We start from the raw sequence: 8,614 nt of genomic DNA on the forward strand, positions 1-8,614 counted from the left end.
GGAAGCTGTTCCGTGATTCTGCGAGGCCTGCCCACTGCCTTGTAAAAGTAGAGGCAGAAATTAGGAGGCTCAAAAGCAATCATCAAACCAGTATAGTCTGCAGAATGGACAGCACCAATCGTAGTTGATTCGTCTTTGTGGGGATTTAAAACAAATGGTAAACTGCTTCTCGCAGCTGGATAAATACCCAATCCCTTGCAGAAAGGAATTGTATGCAAAGCTGGTGGGAGGGCTTTACAAAACTGGAAATGAGACATACGGATCTATAGTTGCGTTAAATGAGGATTCCCATAAGTATGCTACAATTACAGAGGAACCTCGATTATCCGAATACCAATCAGGGGAACCTCGATTATCCGAATGAGATGGGCGAGCACTATTTCGTTCGGATAATAGATTATTCAGTTAATCGATTAAATGCTTTTCCTCTGGGGCTCGGAGATTTTAAAGTCTGCTCCCATTCAGGAGACTGCTGCAGCACACAGCGCATGAGTTCCCGGCTCCCCCACCCCTGTCCAACACTGTCCCCCCGCCCGCTCCCGCCCCCACCCCAAACCCGTTCAACATCGTCCTCCAACCCCGTCCAACACTATAATTGGTAATCAGATAATCGAGGTTCCTCTATATCCGAAAATCAGATTATCTGAAGGAGATCTCAAGGTCCAGCTGGAAACATTACATCAAAGACATGTTTCCAACAGTGATTGTGTCTTTTGTTTACAGTAACTAAAGAGGCACTGTCTCCAAATGACTGTCTGCCCGCCCTCTCTCTCTGTCCCCACACTTTCCCTGGAGTTCTGCACAGGCGTGTACCCTAACACCCCCTGCACACCACCCATCCCTGGATAATCTCTCCAACATTGTCCTGCACACAGCAAAGGTGGAACCTGTCAAAACGTTGCAGTAAAATGTTGCGTACGTGTCTATGTGTGCTATTTGGAGACTTACCCCACACAGGCAACTGCAGCAGTCTTGTTGTTGGTGTCCAGTCCAGCTGCCTGGAGAGGGGGTGGGATGGACTGGGTTAGGGGGTGAGCAGAGGGCAGTGTTGGGGGCAGGGGCCAGTGTTGGATAGGGTTGGGGGTACGTGGGGGGGGGGCAGTGTTGGACAGGGTTGGGGCGGGGGACAATGTTGGAGTGGGGGGGCGCAATGTTGGATGGGTTGGGCCTGGGGGTGTGTGCTGCTGCAATCTCCTGAACTGGGAGCAGACTTTAAAAACTCTGAGCCCCAGAGGAAAGGTATTTAATCAATTAACCAAATAATCAATTATCCAAACTCAATAGTGCCTGCTCATCACGTTCGGATAATCGAGATTCCCCTGTAATACCCATAAGGGTTGTACCAATATATGAGATTGCCATTTGGAATCATCAGCCTGTGCCATTTTCCAGCAGATGATGGAGAACATTTTACAACATCTACTCAGATCACCATTTATCTGGATGATGTGCTAATAACATGGAAAATCAATAAAGAGCACTTAGAGAACCTGCTGATATTTCTACAAGATGGGTGAACATGTTAGAAGGGAAAAATGTGTGTTCCTGGCACCCCTGGTAACCTATTTGAGCCACAGACTCGACAAGCGTCTATGGGTTCCATCCATTGGAAGATAAGACTGATCAAAGGTGCCCTGGCTCACACGTCTGTACCAGAGTTTAACTCTTTCTTTGGAATAGTGAATTATAATGGAATGTTCATATGTAATCTGGTCTTCATCCCGGCACTTTTACATCTGCTATTGAAAAAGGGTCAACCTTAGAAATAGTCTTGTAGCCAAGATGTTTTCTTTAGGGAAGTGAAGAAGCAATTATCATTGTCTAAGATGTTGGCACACTATGATCCCAAGCGACATCTGGTGCTGATATGCAATGTCTCCCTGTACAATATTGGGATAGTGTTGGCTTAGAGATGGCCCAATGGAAAAGAACACCCTGTTGTATATGGTTCCTGGACCTTAGCTGATGTAGAGTGCAAATACACCCAGCCAGAGAAGGAATGTTTGGCGTTTATCCTTGATGTGAGAAAATTCCACCAATACCTTAATGGATGAAGTTTATAATAGTAACACACCACAAACCCCTGCTAGGGCTACTCAAAATGGATAAGGCCATGCCACACATAGCTTCAGGTTGAATTCAGCAATGGGCTCTTATTCTAAGTGCATACGGTTGTAAGTTGGAATAACATCCAGGAGGCCAAGTAGCAAATATGGATGCCTTGAGCCACCTCCTACTGGCTGATACACGACTGGTGGTGCCACCACTGAAAGAACCCTTTCTGGTTTTAAACTTCATGGACACCATTCTGGTCACTGCTGACAATATCAGACCATGGATGCTAAAAGATCCCGTCCTGGCAAAACTAAAACAGCTGGTGGTAATCGGGGAAACAAAAGGGCCATCACAACCAGAATTGAAACTTTCTGGCTCGAGAGCGGGGTGCTGGAAATGCACAGCAGGCCAGGCAGCATCTGAGGAGCAGGAGAATCAACATTTCAGGCATAAGCTCTTCATCAAGAATGAGGGCATTCTAATGAAGGGATTATGCCCAAAATGTTGATTCTCCTGCTCCTCCAATGCTACCTGAGCTGCTGTGCTTTTTCAGCATCACACTCTTCACTCTGAACTCCAGCATCTGCAGTCCTCACTTTCTCCTCATTGAAACTTTCTGGACCCAGTGAGACCGTGGCAGGATGACATTTTAATATAGGGAGCAAGTGATTCTCCTGAGCAAAAGTTGCTGAACTCCACCAGGGTCACCAAAGAGTGTCTAAAATGAAGATGTTGTTGAGACATTATGTCTGGTGGGCAGGATAGGATCCAGACATAGCCACGTTGGTGGGGCAGTGCCCAGAGTGACAACTAGAACAAAAATTAACATCAGCAGATCCCCCACATTTGTGGGAATGGATGGGTAAACCCTGGACTCCATTACACATTGACTATGCCAGGCCTTTCAATGGGGTCTATGTTCTTAGTCATTGTGGACACCCACTCAAAGTGGTTGGACGTGCACATTGTTCATTTGTCAAACACATGATAAAAAAAGTTGTGAGCATCTTTTGCAATACATGGCTCCTGGAAGTGTTGGTCACATACAATGGGCCATCATTTACCTGCAAGGAATGAGTAATTCCTAAAGTCAAAAGGCACTCAACATTTAAGGACAACTCTGTACTATCCATCGTCCATTGGTGTGGCAGAAAAAGCAGTCCAAAATTTGAAGTAGGCTGAAAGAAACAGCTTCATTTGATATCAAACTGTCCTGATTCCCATTTGATTACTGGAGCACCCGCCATACAACTACAAGGATAGCTCCAGCAGAATTGGTAATGGGGAGAAGACTCTGCACCAGGTTAAATCTGATCTTCCTGCACATGGAAGGATGAAGTGGCATCAGGAACATCAATGTCAGGCATAAGACTTCTCAAAGTTAGAGAGACAGTTTATTTCAGGGGACACAGTTTGATGCTAAAACCAGGGAAATGGCTATAGTTGGGTAACAGGAATAGTCAAGCAAGGTCAGGTCCCATGATGTATGAAGTTCGGGGAGGTGAGTCACTCCTGAGCAAGCTTGCAATCAGGGCAGGAGCAAACCATACCCAGTCTTTCAGAACAGCCTGAAAGGCCGTCAGAACACGATGTTCTCCCCCATGTCAAGCATTGACGAAACCTTGGATTCTCAGATGGACATGGTGAATGTCAGAGCCTTGACAACTTTAATGGTTGAAGAGGATGAATTTCTTGAGACGGCCTATGCACAAGAGTTGGACTATAGTCTGATAGACTCGAATAAAGAAGTATATGAGTTAAGAACCGGACCTGGGGTAAAAATGCTCCAGGAGAGGCTACAGGAAAAAGAACAGGCCTGTTTCTTTGGACTTAGAGGAGGACCGACATAGTGATTGTAATAAGGTCAGCCAGGTGGACCTTTAGACTGAGATCCCTGATTGGGCTGTTAACCTTATCTAATCTAGAGTGGTGCTGGAAAAGCACAGCCAGTCAGGCAACATCTGAGGAGCAGGGGCAAAAAAACAATAAATCGACGTTTTGGACAAAAGTCCTTCATCAAGACTGAAGGCAGGGAGCTTCCCGCGCGGAGAGATAAATAGGGGTGGGGGTGTGTTGGGCTGGGGAGAAGGTAGCAGTACAATAGGTGAATGGGGGTGGGATGAAGGTGATAGATCAGAGAGGGTGGGGGAGGGTAGCAAAGAGTACAATGGGTGGATGGGGGTGGGGATGAAGGTGATAGGTCAGAGAGGAGGGTGGAGGGGATAGGTGGGAAGGAAGATTAGCAGGTAGGACCGGTCATGCGGATGGTGCTGAGCTGGAAGGTTGGAACAGGGGGAGGAGAAATGAGAAAACTGGTGAATTCCACATTGATGTCCTGGGGTTGACATGTTCCGAGGCGGAAGGTGAGGTGTTCTTCCTCCAGGTGTCGGGTGGTAAGGGAATAGTGGTGGAGGAGGCCCAGGACCTGCATGTCCTTGGCAGAGTGGGAGGGGGAGTTGAAATGTTGGGCCACAGTGTGATGGGGTTGATTGGTGCGGGTGTCCCGGAGATGTTCCCTAAAACGCTCTGCTAGGAGGCGTCCAGTCTCCCCAATGCAGAGGAGACCACATCGGGAGCAATGGATACAAAATTGACATTGGTGGATGTGCAGGTGAAACTTTGATGGATGTGGAAGGCTCCTTTGGAGCCTTGGAGGGAGGTGAGGGAGGACGTGTGGGCGCAGGTTTTGCAATTCCTGCGGTGGCAGAGGAAGGTGCCAGGAGGGGAGGGTGGTTTGTTGGGGGCATGAACCTGACCAGGTAGTCACGGAGGGAACGGTCTTTGTGGAAAGCGGAAAGGTGTGGTGGGGGGGGGGGAATGTATCCCTGGTGATGGGGTCTGTTTGGAGATGGCGGAAATGTTGGCAGATGATGCGGTTTATGTGAAGGTTGGTCGGGTGGAAGATGAGGACCAAGGGGGTTCTGTCCTTGTTATGGTTGGAGAGGTTGGGTTTGAGGGCGGAGGTCCTGGGAGCAGATATGGCGGAGGTGGAGGAATTGGGAATATGGGATAGCATTTTTGCAGGAGGTAGGGGAAACTACATTGGGGAGACTGAACACCTTTTCGCAGAGTGCTTTAGGGAACATCTCCGTGACACCAGCACCAATCAACCCCATTGCCCTGTGGGCCAACACTTCAACTCTCCCTCCCACCCTGCCAAAAACATGCAGATCCTGGGCCTCCTCCATCGCCATTCCCTCACCACCCGAGACCTGAAAGAAAAATGCCTCATCTTTGCCTCAGAACACTTCAACCCAGAGCATCAATGTGGACTTCACCAATTTCCTCATTTCCCCTCCCCACCTTACCCCAGTTCCAAACTTCCAGCTCAGCACCATCCTCACGCCAATCTTCCTTCCCACCTATCCGCTCCACTCTCCTCTCTGACCTATCACCTTCATCCACACCCCCATCCACCTATTGTTCTGTTTGCTACCTTCGCCCCAGCCCCCCCCCCTCCCATTTATCTCTCCACCCTGGAGGCTCCCTGCCTTCAGTCCTGAAGGGCTTTTGCCTGAAACGTCAATTTTCCTGCTCCTCAGATGCTGTCTGACCGGCTGTGCTTTTCCAGCACCACTCAAATCTAGACTCTGATTTCCAGCAGCTGCAGTCCTCATTTTTGCTTTATCTAATCTGTTGAACCCAGACGAACAGATCTAAACAGCAGTGTCAGAGGTTCTGTTCAGAGTTGGCTCTGAAAAAGTTGAAACAGTGTTTGAAGTACTATACACGTGTAAATGATGATTAAGTTGGTGACGAGATACCGGCTTTTACGGAGTTATTTCAATTATCTTTAATCTTTGTCCTCTAATCACATTTCCACCATTGAGTAAGAACACTCCATATTCTCATCATATCTCTTTTGTAATTCTCAGGACCTTTAGAAATTAATGGCCAGTTACTGACGAAGCTGTTTTCCAAATGTTTAAAAGTGCAATCCTGTGTTAAAGATAACTAATTTACCAATAACTGAAGACCAACAGGTCTATAATTTCCTGGTTTATTCTGGTATCTTTGAAAATGGAAACAATATTTGCCCTGGCACAATCTTCCTTTCCACAAGTCTTGGAGGATTATTGTGAGAACCTCTGTCTTCTACTGTAGTTCTTTTAAGTGTCAGAAAAACTGTTGGATTGATATCTGTTTTGCTTCCTCAAATGAGACAGATCATTGGAACAGGAAGAGAACAGTCTTAGTAAAGTGATGCTTCACACTTGACATACTGAAGCATTAAGTTCTAGGTTTTGCCCACACAGAGCATAGTGTTGCGTCTGGCCAAGGCCCCAACCCACATGTGCACTATTTAATTCTGCACTGCTGCTTTGAGTTGAGTTGAAAGCACCTTGCCATGTCCAAATGAAACTTGGAGGCATGCATGATTGTAATATTACCCTCAAGCCTGACAACATCTCTTCCTGTTGTTATTTCTGAATGTATGTAAAGTGGCCCAAAAAAAAAGTTGACCTTTGAATGAATCAACAACTGGGAGGCAACACTGCCATCTCAAACCTACCACAACAGCACAATCCTAGCAGCCTTAATTTCGCATGCAAGGACATGGAAGCTGTGATGTCATGCAAGCAAGCAGTTCAATAGAGTGTGAGTACTTTCACCAACGGGGAAGAGGTATTAAGCAAATGTACCTTGCTCCATTGCCACTTGTTGACCTCAAAGATCACAAGATGCCCATTAAGGCACATTGTACTCTTACCATCTAATCTTGTGAAGAAATGGCTATGAGGAAAGAAATATATTTGCAGTCAGCCTACTTGACACATTATGGCACAACTGGAACTTAAACTGGACCTTCTAATCCATAGGTAAGATCACTGTCAATGCATCCTAGGACAGGAAACTATTTTTAAATCAACCTATTTGGACATGTTATGACACACGTCTGGGGCAGGTCCTTGCTGTTAACAATCTAGGTTCTTTCTCTCCGTTGCTCCACAAAGGAGCTGCTTGAATGTCGTCCAGTGTGTAATTCTAATTTCATCACCTTCTAAAAGTAGCTAACTGGTAGATGAACCTTTCATCTCCCACTATGTGAAATCATACAAATGTAATTTAAAACAGGAATAGAGAATTTCACGATACTAATCCAATTGTCTCATTTCTACATCTTTAGTTAAAAATAGCAATTTAATTGCAGTCAATTTTGTTTATTCCACATGGGTCACAATCTGTGATTAAATAACAACTATGCTCTTTTCATGCTTCTTCCTTAAAAAAGCATTTTCATCCATAAAAGGTCTTGGGTATGACAGCCAGATGATGGAAGCTAGTTAGTCTTGTGTATTAAATTATTACCATTTGGTAACAATGTGCACACATGCAGTTGAACCAGAGCAAAATTGAGATTGATACGTGGCAAACAGAATTTGTGCAATGCAAGTGTCATACAATGACTACTTCCAACAAGACTCTCATTGCCTTAACTTGACAATAGTAACATTATCATAAAATCTCCTAACATCAAATTCATGGACATAACAATTGATCACAAATTGAAATGGTCTTTTTACTAAAATAATGAGGCCAGACTTGTTCAGAGGCATGAACTTTTATAGCAAGCGACTCATGTCCTGACTCTCCAAAGCCTTTCCACCTTTTGCAATGAACAAATCAAGGGTGTGATGGAGAATATTCTCCACGTGCCTGCATTTCATCAATTAAGTCAGTGTAGTGGGCTATTGTCTATTATTACAAAATGCAACACATTGCTGCAACGTCTGATGTTCCATGTACAGTACAGGCCCTTCAGCCGAGGATGGTGCACTCACCTGTGAAATTATTCTGGTGTCCATCTAACCTACACCATTCTATTATTATCCATTTGTACATCCAACGACCATTTAAATGCCCATAACTTCGGTGAGTCTACTACTGTTGCAGGCAGGCTGTTCCATGCCCCTACACTCTGAGTAAAGAAACTATCCCTGATATTTGTCGTAAATCTATTACTCCTCAATTTAAATCTATGCCCCCTCGTCATTTTCCTTAGATGCCTTCACCATCCAAAGAAAATGGCGCTCACTGTCCACTCTATCTAACCCTCTGATTATCTTACATGTCTCAATTAAGTCACTTGCTGAAAATGTGTTGCTGGAAAAGCGCAGCAGGTCAGGCAGCATCCAAGGAGCAGGAGATTCGACATTTCGGGCATAAGCCCTTCTTCATGAAACGATTAAGTCACTTATCAACCTACTTCTCTTCAAGGAAAACAGCTTCAGTTCCCTCAGCCTTTCCTTGTACGACCTTCCTTTCACATCATTAATTATGAAGGTTCTTTGAATAACAACTCCCAAATGAATAATAAATAGTAAGAGCAAAATTTCACACCACCACCCAAAAGTTACCCACTAAATCACAGACCAACACTGCTTCTGAATACCATTAATGTTTGTTCATGATATTTTGGCACCAATTGGTGGGTTAACAGAGGGTTTAAGGTGATTGAGAAAATAAGTAATGACAACACTAGGCAGCAGTTTCTTCCACAGCCAGCGATCAGACTCGGGTATGCACAATCTAAGAACGTGGTGGAAGCAGAAGGCGG

This window comes from Hemiscyllium ocellatum, chromosome 22 (assembly GCF_020745735.1).
Source record: "Hemiscyllium ocellatum isolate sHemOce1 chromosome 22, sHemOce1.pat.X.cur, whole genome shotgun sequence".
Classification (NCBI taxonomy): Eukaryota; Metazoa; Chordata; class Chondrichthyes; order Orectolobiformes; family Hemiscylliidae; genus Hemiscyllium; species Hemiscyllium ocellatum.